Genomic DNA, 15,752 nt, shown 5'->3' on the forward strand with positions numbered 1-15,752 from the left:
ATGGGGTTGATTATAAAGGGTCCTTTCATACGGGCTTTCCACCCGGTGGACTTCATTTTGCTCACTGTGCAGAGATGGACCTGTCAGATCCACTGCGCTTCTCTATAGGAAATCAGATGAATACGGAACGCCTGTCTGTTTTAATTTGATCCCATCCAATCTGATCCTCCAGACGGATGGAAAATAGGGTTTCCATTTGTCTGGATTTCATAGACAGGATTGGATCGGATAGGAGCGGGTGCAAGCGGACATGTCACTGCTGACATCCACTGCTCCATATGGGTGCATAGAGTATCCAATCAGGTCCGCCTGAAAAACGGATGGACCTGATCAGAAAGCCTGTGTGAAAGGGACCTAAAACTGGCAAGTGGAAAATCGAGTGCAGCTGTGCATGGAAACCAATCAGCTTCCAGATTGTTTTGTCAAAGCTTAATTGAACAAGCTGAAGTTAGAAGCTGATTGGCTACCATGCAAAGCTGCACTAGAGTTTACACTCTCCAGTTTTAGTAAATCAACCCCTATAAGGCCTCATGTACTCTGCAGCTGGTAAACGGACGTTTAGGAACATTTGGACGTTGTTTTCAGCAGCCCTTGAATTCTCCTCCATGTTATCTTATGTGTACATGTACACTCAGACGTTTATAGTAGTTTAGAAGCAGTACAGGTTAGTTTCCATGTACACGGGACACTGGAAATGGCCGTTTAGGAGCAGTTGGGCAGTTTTTTCAGAAGCCCCTGAACGCAGCTCCATGTTATCTTATCTGTGTTATGACTTCATCTGTGACACGAGGGGGCGGGCCTCCCGATGACGTCATCGGGCCACGCCCCTAATGGCTATATAATAAGCTGCAGAGACCGGAGACCGACATAATTACTGGAGACGTCGGAGGAGGAGGACCGGAGGAAGAAGAAGAGCCGACAGCAAAAGAGCAGAAGACCGGAGAGGAGAAGAAAAGAAGAGAGGACAGCAGAAGACCCCGGAGAGCAAAAGAGCAGAAGACCCCGGAAAGGAGAAGACCCCGAAGAGCCGGATGAAGATTTTTAATAAACTTTCCAAAATGTCTCCTGTCATTATTTCCATACACTGCCTTTTATGTGGTGAATGAGTAGGGGTACAGTGTACCCCATACCCATTCACATAGGGAGGGGGTCCGGGATCTGGGGGGCCCCCTTGTTAAAGGGGGCTTCCAGATTCCGATGAGCCCCCTGCCCGCAGGCCCCCACAACCACCGGCCAGGGTTGTGGGGATGAGGCCCTTGTCCTCATCAACATGGGGGCAAGGTGCTTTGAGGTGGGGGGTGCAGAGCTCCCCCTGCCCCAAAGCACCAACACCCCCTCATGTTGAGGGCATGTGGCCTGGTGTGGTCCAGGGGGGGGTGGGGCCGCTCGCTCGTCCCCTCCCCTTTCCTGGCCTGCCGGGCTGCATGCTCGGATAAGGGTCTGGTATGGATTTTGGGGGGGACCCCACGCCGAAAAAATGGCGTGGGGCTACCCTCAAATTCCATACCGGACCCGAAGGGCCTGGTTTGGAACCTGGGGGGGGGCCCCCACGCAGTTTTTTTCCCATTTTGGGCGTGGAGTTCCCCCTCAAGATTCTCACAATGCAGGTCGCGCCGCAAGTCGGATCCGACTTTCGGTGCAACTTCCATTCAAATCAATAGGCTCCCATAGGGAACCATTGATTTTGAATGGAGGCAGAAAAACGCTGCTAAAAGCAACGTGGCCAAACGTGCAATAACGCAAATGGAAAAAGCTACTGAAAGCACGTTTAATAGCTGCTTTTTCCCGGCGTCAGAAATAGCTTTGCAGGACGTTTCTTCTAACGTCCCGTGTACATGGAGCCTTAGAAGCATTTTTCTGAAAGCAAAAAATCACATTCAGGACGGTAGTTCAGTGGCATTTGAAATGCCAAAGGCGTGTACCTGCATGTAAATGTGTCTAAACTCACGTTTAAAAGCATTTTAGTTTATAGTCATTTTAAATGGGGACACATTTATGACCATTTACAATGAGAGAGAGAGAGAGAGAGGGACTTTTAAGTGCATTGTGGGCTATTAGGAGAGTCTATGGAGGTCATATGTAAAAAACACTTCTAAACGCAAACGCTCATAAACGCCGCTAAACGTGGCATGTAAATGTGTAAAACTGACATTTTAACCCTTGGTTACTAGCTGTAAAGTTGCAGCATTCAGAAGAGGTTTTCAAACGTCCTATGTACATGAGGCCTGAGACCCCTTTCACACTGAGGCACTTTTCAAGCACTTTGGCACTAAAAAAAGCACCTGAAAAACTCAGGAAAACCTATTCCCATTAAAATCGATTAATGCTTTTACACTGGGGTGGTGCGCTGCCGGGGCGGTGAAAGAAAGCAGCATCTATGGAGCATGTTTCTAAAAAAAGCAACTCAAAAATGCCCCTCTCCACTGAATGAATGGGAAGCGCCTCAAAAGCTCTTTAAAAGCGCCGGAAAAGTGCTCAGTTTTTTACTGGCAGTTGAGAAGTGCCTCAGAGCCCTTTCACACCGACGCGCTTTTCAAGTGCTTTGGCGCTAAAAGAGCCCCTGAAAAGCTCATGAAAACCTATTTCCATTGAAATCAATGAATGTTTTCACACTGGGGCAGTGCGCCGGCAGGGCGACGCGCTGGTGGGGCAGTTAAAAAAAATCTCAAAAATGCCCCTCTCCATTGAAATGAAGGGGATGTGCCTCAAAAGCACCCAAAGAGCGATTCAAAAGCGCTCATAGTGGTTATTGAAGCAGTTTTTGAGTCACGTATTTATAAAAAAAAGTGCACCGCTAACACCTGAAAAGTGCCGCAAAAGCGTTTAGAGTTTTTTGGGCAGTTTTCAAGTGCCTCAGTGTAAAAGAGCTCTTGGCCTTCTTTTATTCAGCCCAGCGGGCTGAACGAAAAAAAACAGGAGGAGCTTGGGAGGAGGTCGCTGTACTAACTGTGCAATTTTAGAGATCCTCACTGAGCTATTGTGTTCTGCCACCCCTTGCCAGAACATGCCAGTCAGCGCTCACAGACATTAGCTGCGAGCACTGATGGGATGCCAATAAGCAGATTAAATCAAAACGTATGCGTTATCAGATAGCGGTTTTCTGAGCGCATATAGAACAATTACTACGTGCCACATCCTAAATTGGAACTATGCTAATTATTGAAGGAAAACATGGACTTGTCAGAATATTTATACTGCTCTGAATATAACAGTGTCTATTTATGTCAATAAGCAAAGATCTGTAAGGAAGGAGAATCTCAACTTATTTCCACAAATCAATATGTAGCGAATTATTTTTAATTGATTAATTTATTTTTAAAAGCATATACCAATCTTAGTGAAAACAGTCTACAGTATGGAATATATAAAAATATTTATTCACAAGACATGTATTCACAATAAATGATCAAACTTGAGGTAACATAAGTAGATAACTTTACACAAAATACAAACTTAAAACGATAAATGCAATGTGATATGTAGCTCAATAATGAAAGTAAAAATTAAGCAAGATTACCTTTTCTCAGGTATGGCATAAACCATAGGTAAGTATTCTATACAAACAGACCACAATTGTCTGCGAATTGCACAGCCGACAGTCAATCTACTGCAGATGGAGAGAGAATAAGCTATGCAAAACGGGAGACTAAAATCGCTAATATTGCGCTAAATCAGATATTAATAAAAATGTATAAAAACAAAAATCTGTTTTTCAGAGAAAAATCTACTATGGTTTATACGGCTGGGATTGTAATCTTATTACCCTTAAATATGCAACATAAAACATATAAGGAAGGAAATAAACAATATTGAATAAAATCAAATAAACAGCAAGGTATATTTACCACACTTAAGATGGCTGCTAGCTTCAAATGGTCGTTACCAGAGTCCTTAAGATGGCTGCCTTCCCAAGATGGTGGCCAGTTAGGGAGGAGTTTCGTTTGGCATCCCTCAAAGTTTCAGATAAATGATGGAGCAAGATGGAGTATGTTTAGATGAGTATATAGATGGATGTGAGTAGTGTGTGTGTTGTAGGTGTAATGTGTGTTGTCAGTAGTGTAATGTCTCACATCTGGGTTCTCCTTTTTATATGGTATTGAACAAAGGACTATTAAAATTACCATAAGTTAAACCCAGAGGGAGGAACATTATCCCCATTGGTTGGGACATTTTACCCATTAACTGGTGAGGTCATAGTCACGCCTCTTTAATTAACCCAATACTTTGGATAATAAAATTAAAGGATGATTTCTTTATATTTAAGAGTAATCATAAAAGCAACATATAAACTTGTCCATACTCTCAGTACATACATAAATGTCCATCTAATATCTCCATCACTCATCTTGGCAGAGATTGGATCTGGTAAAGCCATTTATAAAGATAATTATTAATACAATATATATATTTATTGGAAAATACTGAGTTACCCCAAGACTGCATTTAGTAGCATCTCCAAAGGGGGCAGTATTGTACTGTTCATTAGATTCAACATATATAATGATTACCACTATTATTATCTGATTACCTTTTTGACCTATTGGCTAGTGAAAGTCCATTAATTATTTGAATTCTGTCAAACACTTCAGACATTTAGGCTAGTATTGTAGGATTTATATCACCTAGCCAAGACTGAAACACATCTTATACAAACACTCCCCATAAGTGAAGCGATTTAAGTGGAATTAGTTTTTCTTTGTCTAAGTAGGATTATTACTGTAGCAAGAATATAAAACCAAAATGTGATATAACATTCCTAAATATATATGTATACATATACGTATAATTATTACTAATATTTTCTTACACACGATATAATGCATCTTTAAAACGTATATAGTTTAAATGTCTGATAGAGTACACTGGACCATTGTCCATTGTTGAAATACAGATAAGATTACAACGAGACTGGCCATCACTGACTGTTGGTGTCTGGCTAAAATGACGAGATCTGATGAGATGTCCATGTACCATTTATTTACGATCAAGAAAGACAGAGATCTTCTATTGAAATTCTAGACTCTCTTGTAAGAGACATTTTGCAAAAGAACATATATGAATTTTCATTCACCTTAAAACAAGATGGAAGCTGTGCTGTTCAAAATCTATATATATTAGACTGAATATACATGGCTTATTAAATACTTCCATTTTTTTCCTTTTATTTAATTACCCCCAATAATACTGACAGACTTTATTGGCACAAGGTAGTATAAAACATAATCATTTTATTATTTTATACCTAAAAACAAACACATCGCCTGAATGCAACAACATGCCAAGAAATTATGTGATCAATAATAGGTGTGATCTATAAAAAAGCAAGTAAAGCTAATGAGATAATTGGATAGTAATCTGAGGTATGTTCCACATCAAAGGGATCCGTTGAAGAAGACAGGTAAGTATAGCTATCCCTCGAAAGGGATCTGTCATCACAGGTACAAGTAAAAGTTCATTGAGCTAGAACACTCAACATGTTTCGCATACATGCTTCATCTGGAGCTTAAAGTTCATTGCTCTGTACTCTGCTTGCCAGTGATATACAAAAAAGAAACGGCAAGGTAGGTGGAATCAGGAGCCTGGAGTCAAATAGGATGACTGGGAATCATGGACAATGATTCCTGTCAATATAGTATTGACAATTTATACGTACTGCTCATCATATGGATACTCACTTGTCATATATACCCATGGATATGCATGGCCAAAATGTTTTACATGTAGCCCATTCAAAGAGGAGGGGGTAAATGACAGTGTATTGTCAATAGACTTGGTGTATACGCTGAGGTAGGAAAAAGTAGCACTAGGAAGATATGCACTCCTTTGGTACGCTCCTGAAAGGCATATCCACCTTCCTAGGATAGGGAACCACCACCACCAATTGGCAGATGTTTTTTTTGCATGCCTGTTCTACAGAAGCCGGACGTTTGGCCAGCTTCTGTTGGACAGGTTGCTGTACGCCTGGCGGAATGTCTGCCTGTTTCTGTTGAGCCTGCTGATAACGGCCGATATTCAGCCTGTGTGTACCAGGTAATAATCTGGACACTGTTTTCTACATTTCCTATTCCGCACCACTTCATTTTATGAGCTTTGCTGTAAATGACTTTTTCTACTTCACCTCTTACTTCACATTTATTACTCTACACCTCCTCATTTGGCACGCTGTGCTGTACATTCTTTATCCCACACCACCTCATTCTATATGCTGTGCTGTACACTTCCAGTTCCACACCACTTCATCCAGTGTGCTGCGCTGCACATTCCCAATTCTGCACTGCTTTGTTCTGTACTTTGCGCTGTAAATCGAGTTCACACAGCCTTCTGTATGCTGCAATATACAGTACATTCCCTATTCTAGACAACCTTAAGATGGCCATACACACTTTGAATATCTGCCAATTCCTGTTGTGGGTAGCCCTATCCATACCCCTCTCTGCCTAATAAAAATTGATAGTTGAATCGACTTTTGTCGAAGAAGCTGATCAGAAAATCTATCAATTAGATAGATTGCTAAAATGCTATTGGGTAGGCAAACAGTGCCTACCCAATAGCAGGCAGCAGGGATTCCTCTATCCACGCTGTTTAGCATAGATGGAGGAATCAACGGATTTTTTTCTTGTTCAGCTCCCCCGGGGCTGAAATCTACAAATGTTTGGGGAGCTTTATTCTTCATGCTGTACTGCACATTCACTATTCCACATCAATTCATTCTACAGGCTCTGCTATACATTCCTAATGTATATATGCTGCACTGAAAATAACCAATTCCACACCAACTCTTTTTGTGTGCTGCAAGGCTGGGAATTCTATAAAAAAAGGCTGGTTGTGTTTGCCTCTATTTATTAGTCCCCAACTCTTCAAAGCCCACTTTCTGTAAACCACACCACATCTTTTTCATCCAATACACTACTGTCTTTAAGGGTCAATGTGTATGTGTTATGCTGCATAATTCATATAGCATTCAGAGACCTAAACTTTCAGCGCAATTTGCACCTTTTATACACATACCCATGTTTAGCCTCTATGGATTTATATGTAGGCACCTTGTTCAGCTGACACAACTCTGATACAGAATTTTAGCAAAAAGGACCCCAATTTAAATATTTGTCTAGGGCTGATTTTAGCCCTAACTGGGAAAAAAGGGACAGAACAAGAAGCATCGAACAAGGATTTCATAGCAGAATCACCAAGTATTATTTTATTGAAAACATCAGCTCTAGAAATACTAAAAATGGCCTTTGAAATTACATTAATGTATTTACATATGATATTCTTGTGTATGGGTGTACATTTTAATAAAAGTCACAGAGGAGAATTGATTAATGAATAGAGAGGAGTATAGTAAGTAAGCTGAGGACAAAGGGTTGCATAAAGCATGGAATAGGTCTAACGCACAAATAAAAAGACAGAAACATACACTCACCGGCAACTTTTTTAGGTACACCTTGCTATTACCAGGTAAGACCCCCTTATGCCTTCATTCTTTGTGACATAGATTCAACAAGGTGTTGAAAATTTTCTGCAGAGATTTTGGTCCATATTGACATGATAGCATCACACAGTTGCGGCAGATTTGTCGGCTGCACATCCATGATGCAAATCTTCTGTTACACCACATCTCAAAGGTGCTCTATTGGATTGAGATCTGGTGAGTGTGGAAGCCATTGGAGTACAGTGACCTCATTGTCATATTCAAAAACCAATTTGAGATGATTTGAGTCTTTGTGACATGGTGCATTATCCTGCTGGAAGGAGCCATCAGAAGATGGGTACAGTGTAGTCATAAAAGGATGGACATGATCAGCAACAATACTCAGGTAGGCCATGGAATTTAAACAATGCTCAATTGCTACTAAGGGGCCCAAAGTGTGCCAAGAAAAGATCCCCCACACCATTACACCACCACCAGCCTGAACTGTTGATACAAGGCAGGATGGATCCACGCTATCATGCTGTTTATGCCAGATTCTGAACCTATCATCAGAATGTCACAGCTGAAATCAAGACTCATCAGACCAGGCAACGTTTTTCGAATCTTCTATTGTGCAATTTGGGGCAGCCTGTGCAAATTGTAGCCTCAGTTTCCTGTTCTTAGATGACAGGAGTGGCACCGGGAGTGGTCTTGTGCTGCTGTAACCCATCTTCTTCTAGGCTTGATGTGCTGTGCATTCAGCAATTTGTTTTTGCATACCTTGCTTGTGATGAGTGTTGTTTTGAGTCACTGTTGCCTTTCTGTCATCTGAAACCAGTCTGCCCATTCTCCTCTGTCATAAACAAGGCATTTTTGTCCACACAGCTGCCGCTCACTGGATATTTTCTCTTTTTAAGGCCATTCCCTGTAAACTGTAGAGATGGTTGTGTGTGAAAATCCCAGTAGATCACCAGTTTTTGTAATACTCAAACCAGTCTGTCTGGCACCAACAACCATGCCTCATTCAAAGTCACTTAAATCCCCTTTCTTACCCATTCTGATGCTCGGTTTGAACTTCAACAAGTCGTCTTCACCACATCTAGATGCCTAAATGCATTGAGTTGCTGCCATGTGATTGGCTGATTAGCAATTTGTGTTACCAAGAAATTGAACAGGTATACCTAATAAAGTGCTTGGGGAGTGTAAATTAGAAGTCTGTTTAACTGAAATCTGCACATTCAGGATGACATATAAATACACTGTTTCAGCTTGAAGAATCAATGCATGTATATGTATACATAGATTTTAAAACATCTGGATTTAAAGGGTTTTTTTTTTTTTTTTTCAATTAGAGGAACTAGTAGAAATTCCAGACCCTTGAATCACCAATGAAAAATTGCTTATGTCAAAAATAACTTAAGAAAGTAAATCACTAAAAAAATATATATTTATAGAACAGATGGTTAGCATATACATATGTCAGATTGGCGCTTGAATACTGAGTGAGGGCCAAACAATCTTTGAGATGGCATCACACACAGCTGAGAAATACAATTTGGAGTTACAACCATATTACAGTTAATTTTTTTGACCTAACTCAGGCTATGCCTATTATCTTATTATTTGTGTTTGAGAAGTAATGCTAAACTCTAGAAATTATATTTTTTGCATATTTACATTGGACCTGCTTGGCTCGTTGTAAATATATAGTACATTTGTAACAATTCAAAGGCCTTCTGGGGATGTTGTAAATGTATGATGTTCATTGACAGACACAGCTAGATATCTTCTTTGACCCTTGGGTTATGCTCCTCTCCATAGGAGTAGGACACTAGGCGGAAATAAATTTGACTACGCTCATAGGGCAGTCCCAGGGGGTATACTCCCACTTCCTGCTCTAGCTCTTCAGTTTTGTAACAAGCATTGTCAGAAGAACATAAACCCCAACTTATTAGAGAGGTTGGTGCCGTGTCCGTCAATAAACATCAGAGAAAAGGATTTTAGGGTAAGACAAAAATCCAGTTTTCTCTTTTGTTTATTGACGGACAGAGCTCCATATTTTCTTTGACCCTTGGGATGTCCCAAAGCAGTGTCAAAATGAGGGGTGAGAAGAAAACAGCAACAAACATACTTCCCAAAGGCTAAACGTAGTGACCAGGTAAAACAGGAGCTCAACCAGGAAACAACTTGAGCTCACCTGGCAAAAATTTACACCCTCAAAGAGGACTAATCCTCTCCAACAGCAGCCTGCAAAACCTTGCAGCCAAAGGCGACATCAACAGATGCCAACATATCTACCCTAGAAAATTTTTTGGAAGTGCGCACGGATGACCAGGTGGCCCCTGAAAACCTGCACCACTGACGCCAGATGACGTAAGGCCCAAGAGGCACTAAGCGTCCTCAAAGAATGCGCCTTAACAGGAAAATGGAGGATCCTGACCTTTAATACAATAGGCCTGCACCACTGTCTGCCTGACCCATTGGAAAGGTCACAGCAGATGCGTCTAGACCCTTACGGGAACTATCCGTAGGGACAAACAGGGAATCTGATTTCTTGGAATGACTCAGTCGCCGCAAGGTACACCCTGATTGCCTGAACCACAGCAAAAGAATGTAAAGCAATCTCTTTAGGGTGCTTAGGCTTAGAACACAAGAAAGGCAAAACAATGCTTTTATTTCAATGGAAACCAGGGACGACCTTAGGAAGGAAACTGGCAGGGACGAAGCACCACTCTATCTCCATCAACCACCAAGTAAGGTGAACAACAAGACAGCTTCCAGCTCCAACACTCACGGTGCAGAAGAAAAAGCCACCAAGAAAGCTACCTTCTGGGACAATGTAAGTAGAGGAATCTCACAAATATTTTCCAAATATTACTGAAAAACTAAAAGCACCAAGTTGAGATCCCATGAGGGCAACGGAGACTGTACTGGGGGAGTCCACTGGCAAATCCCCTGAACAAAGGTGTGAACCACAGAAGGCGTAGCAAAGGATGAAGAAAGCAAACCGCTAATGGTTGAACTTGCCCTTGATGGTACCCAAGGCCAGGTGCTGCTCAACACCTCATTGGAGGAAACCAACTCCAAATCACCGAAAAGGAGCGGGAGTGATCCCCAGGGGATTCACATCCGCAAAATACGCCCCTAAAGTACAGAACAGACCCGGATAGTCCAACTAGGTGGACGGAACCAAGACCAATTTCTGGAAAATTAATTTCCTACCAAACTCCTACAGAGTCTGCACAGTAATCTCCCAGTCGGAGACTCTGCTCATAGAAGAAGATCACTCAGGTACTCCAGTACCACAATCCCCCACTGACGCAATAACGTCAGCATTGGGGCCAAAACTTGTGAAAGCCAGAGGAGCTGAGGTGAGACTTCTTGACAATGCTCCTTGCCCACGGTAAGCGAAGGAAGTAGGAATGTCACTACCGTACGAATGGACTCTATTCGAAACATCTGTATCTGCACAAACCCGTTCAAAACTTGAGGTCCAAAATTGGAGGTAACTCTCTTTCCTTCCTAGGACCTGCAAACATGTTTGAATAGAAGCCATGAAACAAACGCTCCGATTTTGAGACCAGAACAATCACCCCTTGTAGCAGCAAGTTTTGCACCGCCCCGAAGAGACCCCACAGGTCTGGGGATAAATGCAGGTTGGAAGGAGAGAACCGCACTAGAGCAGAAGATCGAAGACTCGATCTTGTAGCCAGGCCGATCAACTCATGGACCCACCTGTCTGAATCAGGGAGATCACGGGTCCAGAGGAAGCAAAGACATCTTCCCCCACCCCAAACACGGGTGATGGCACCCCAGGCAGAAGAGGCCTTATCCGTAGGTCTGGAAGGACCGCTCTCGGCATTCCGCAAAGGAACCTCTAGACAGACTGGTCCGCAGACCGGTATATTAGCCATATCATGCTGTAATGGAACCACCTTACTGAAGAAGAGTATGTCCGCTGTATAAGCTTACCTTGCCTAGTACCCGCAAGATCCAAGACCCCGTAGCTTACCCAGTCACTTGTCAAGACATCAGTATAGGGTGGTAAGAAGCATAAGACTCTTTATTCAAAAACAGGCACAAAGAGGCATACAAAAATATGTCTGCAAAAATCCCCCCTCCCCTTTAGCAGCTAATCCACATACACATATACATCCCATAATAGGTTGATCCCAAGGCAGACAGAAACAATAGAACAATAAGATACAGGCACTTAAAAATAACAAACCATTCTTGATCCACTGTTCTTGTTGCTTGTGTATGCCTTTTTCTTTCTCCTTAATAAATATTGAATTTGTAAAAAAAAAAATAAAAAACCACACCCCACCCCACCTCAAACTATCTAGCAATCTGAAAAGTGAAATTGTTTATCTTCATAGATTTCTTGTGGGATATTGTTCATAAATATTATTGTCCTAAGTGAAAGAGCCCCTTCATTCTTTAAACACAAACCCCACATGTAGAACCCAGGATAACAGGGGTAAAACAAAATGCTGAGTCTGGTGTGGTTGTACAGTGAGTCTGATTCGTGCAGATCCAACTGTGCCCCTAATAGACACAGGGTGACTTACACATAAGAGAGGCCGGTAATCTGGGTTCCACAAGCCCCTAGCCCAAAGTGACTCCTGTCACACATGCGCTGAAGGATCACTGCTGCCACTGACAGCCCAGAGACTAAGTGATCCGCATCCAGAGAAGCATCACAGATGAACTGCAAGCCCTGGACCAAAAAGCCCACACGCTCTGCAAAGGCAGATGGAGGCTGTTTCCCCTAACAGATCCCGGCGCAAAATCTTTGCCCATTTGGGAAAGTCAGGGACACCAAAGCTATGAGGAACACCGGCCCAAGGACTGAATCAGCCACAGTAAAACATGTGGCAGTCCAAAGTCTTGGCTCTCCTGTCAAAATGATCTTTTAAAAATTGGAGACTCCTCCACCAGAATTATGGTGGATTTATTCAGCCTGGAGACCAGAGAGTCCCCCACAGGTGGGACTGCCTACATACTCAACAGAGACTCCCCAAGGAATACCATCTATCGAAATGCTCAGGTACCGTCAGATTGCGTTTAGAACAACTGACTCACGACTAACCTGTCACAGTAGAAAGGAAAAAATGGAAGAAACCTCGGCTGCTTTTGAGGAACCGGCGCCTCTGACACAGTACCGATACAATCAGTGCACCATGTGCAGTAAAAAATGAATCATCCTCACCGTCAGAGCACCTGAAGTGCGTGGACGCAGACCCAGTAGAGTCGCTATATACTAAGCTCATCCTGAGAACATAACAAGAAGGGAAGGTTGCTGACCACAGTCACGCAAGGAGACGCCGGCTAAAGGTCCACAAAAGGACCACCTATTAGACCCTGCAAAAAAAAAACAAGAGGGTCCCCTCCATAGAGGACATAATAGGACATGGCCCCCTTAAGGAGAGGACGCCTGCCATGACACAGACACACAGGCAGAGTACCCTTACCCACACAATAATGGCTGCTTCACTTCGCTAAAAAATGTAGTGCCCCCACGGCGCCCACTGGTTCAAGGGGGGGGCCAGGCTGACCATATAGTCCCCCCCTTGAGGGGGGAGGCAGATGCCCATCCGCAGCTCTATCAACTCGGTCAGCAGCTTGGACAGCCTGGTCAACAGCTCGGACAGCTTGGCCAGCAGCTTGGACAGCCAGCCGCGAGTAGGCTGAAAAGCTTGAATTTGGGGCCGATCAGGCCACGTGAGTCGGGAGTCTGCCAGCAGCTCTGTTAGCTTGATCAGCAGCTCGGGCAGCTTGGTTAGGAGCTTGGATAGCTTGGTCATTCACTCAGACAGCTTGGTCAGTCATCTGGACAGCTAGTTCCCTTAGCCGCGAGTAGGTCGCAAAGCCACGGCCTCAATTTTTGGCCCGATCCAGCCACGTGAGGCGCGCACCTGTCGACAGTACCGTCCGCTATATCAGCAGCTCAGACAGCTTGGTTAGAAGCTCGGACTACTGGGCCAGCAGCTCAGACAGCTTGGTCAGTCACTCAGACAGCTTGGACAGTCACTCGGACATCCGCGAGTAGGCCGCAAAGCCACAACCGAAATGTTTGGGGCGATCCTGCCACGTGAGGCATGGACCCACGGATGATGAAACATCCCCTCCCACCCAGCCCAATAACCACCGCAGGGAGCACAAAGGACATCCCTGCCCCAGTCACTAACCCCCAGGGGTCGGGAACTCACTTGAAAACCCCCCGTGTGTGATCCGGACATCCCGGTCAGCAACAACCACATTCACCCCCTCCCTTCTGGAGCATGTGGCAAAAAAATGGTAGGACCAGAGATCCCAGCAAGGAACTAGGTCCTTACTCCTGACTAGGCCGGAAAAAACTGAAGCGCTAGAGCAGGAAGTGGGAGTATACCCCCTGGGACTGCCCTATGGGTGTAGTCAAACTTTTTTCGCCTAGTGTCCTACTCCTATGGAGAGCAGCACAACCCAATGGTTAAATAAGATATAGCTGTGTCCATCAATGAACGAAAGAGAAAGTGGAGATTGTGAGGCCACTGCCTTTTCTTTCTAACTTGTACAATCAGAGAACGCCTTGTATTGATTAAAAACAATTACTTTGAACCATTGAATGGCAGAGGAGTCAAGTGAGCTCCCACAACCCCCCCCCCCCCTCCTCCCACATGGCCAATGTGCAGAGAGGAATACAAGGCTTCCTCTGCTGGATTTGTAGAGGAGGGGAGTTGATCTTCATCTGATCTCCATTTGGTCTCAATCAAAATTACTTATGTATTATTATTATGCATTTATTTATTTGTATATTAATATATTACATACAAACGCAATTTAATAGTTATCTGTATGTCTTAAAATTAGCACTCTCACTGAGCAACTGCCGAGTTAAAATTAAGTCCACAGTAAAACATTGTATTGTTCTTGGTTATCCTGAGAAGACAGCCTTTCATTATAGAAGAGGAATAGTAAAGGAAAAACACTGTTCTACACTACTAAGCAGAAAGTACTGTAGCTGTATAAAGTGAACACAAATGGCTGTCTCTGTGTACATACAGAATATAACAACTACATGCAAAAAAGGTTTTCAAAAAAATATGCATTAAAATATCATTTGAAAAGAATGAATCATACTCACGCACATTTTAAAAAAGCGTTATAAAACATATATATTCTTTTTAGGAAATTTTATTATAGAAACGTATTACTCAACCTGAAAGAAGGGGCATTGTTTTCTTTATCAGATGACTCAGCTATGACCTTCTTCCCATCCTTACCAATCTAGATTGTAGTGCTTCCAAGCTGGTTGGCTTCTGTCCAGGTGGGCCCAGAGCTATGAGATTGGGTGAAATTATCTTACAATAAAAATTAGTACAATGCGTCTCTGTAACTGTCACTTTTAGGAGTATATATCATATTATATGGCTTTTTTTTACACCACAATAAGTATATAATGAAGGGCGTAAATAACAGCGGAAAATGGCAGCCGCTCAGATCAATTTATAGAACAGGAAAGGTGCACATGGGCAGGGCAGTACACTGAACAATACAAACAATTTCCAGCAATAAGCCGCATACCTCAATATGTACAGCATTCAGCAAACTGTTTGCTTCACCTTACTTTATTTAGCATTAAAATGAACTCAGACTGGGCCTGTTGTCGCCATAATCCACATTCACTACCACGTCCTGAAGAGTAACCCCAGGTGGTGAGCACTGGAATAACTAGCGGGTGAAGCCTGAAAGCTGGATGTGCATAGCATACAGCACCTGTGCGTATTCAGCTTCAAGTTTTTCTCCAGGAAAGAGTTAATCTCTTTCCAATTACACACAAAGGGGGACTGTTCATGATTTACATCCCTCAGCTCATTACCTTACATGGGAGGACTGGGGGTTGTTTGATGTCTAAGTCCTTATCTTTGATCATTCTTCTAAAAAGATTGATTATTAGAGGAAGTGCTGCTAAAAATAATCATAGAACTAAGTGGGTAGCCTCTTTGAAGGAATAGTAGTTTTGGAAAATAATTTTATAGATATAATATACATGTACAAGAGATCAACTGGATGTCTATAGCCTTTCAGTGTGTGTTAATGTTTTACAACACATTGGGGTTGATTTAATTAAACTGAAGAGTGCAAAATCGGGTGCAGTTTTCCATAAAAACCAGCTTCCAGGTTTTATTGTGAAAGCTTAATTGAAGAAGCTGAACTTAGAAGCTGATTGGCTACCATGCACAGCTGCACCAGATTTTGCACTCGACAGTTTTAGTAAATCAACCCAATTGTTTCTGTGTATGTTTTGTAAATATTTATACACATGGGAGCAGCCATATTTGCTCATTACATATATTAC

The sequence above is a fragment of the Pelophylax lessonae genome (genome assembly GCF_965119305.1).
Source record: "Pelophylax lessonae genome assembly, chromosome: 11".
In the NCBI taxonomy this organism is placed as follows: Eukaryota; Metazoa; Chordata; class Amphibia; order Anura; family Ranidae; genus Pelophylax; species Pelophylax lessonae.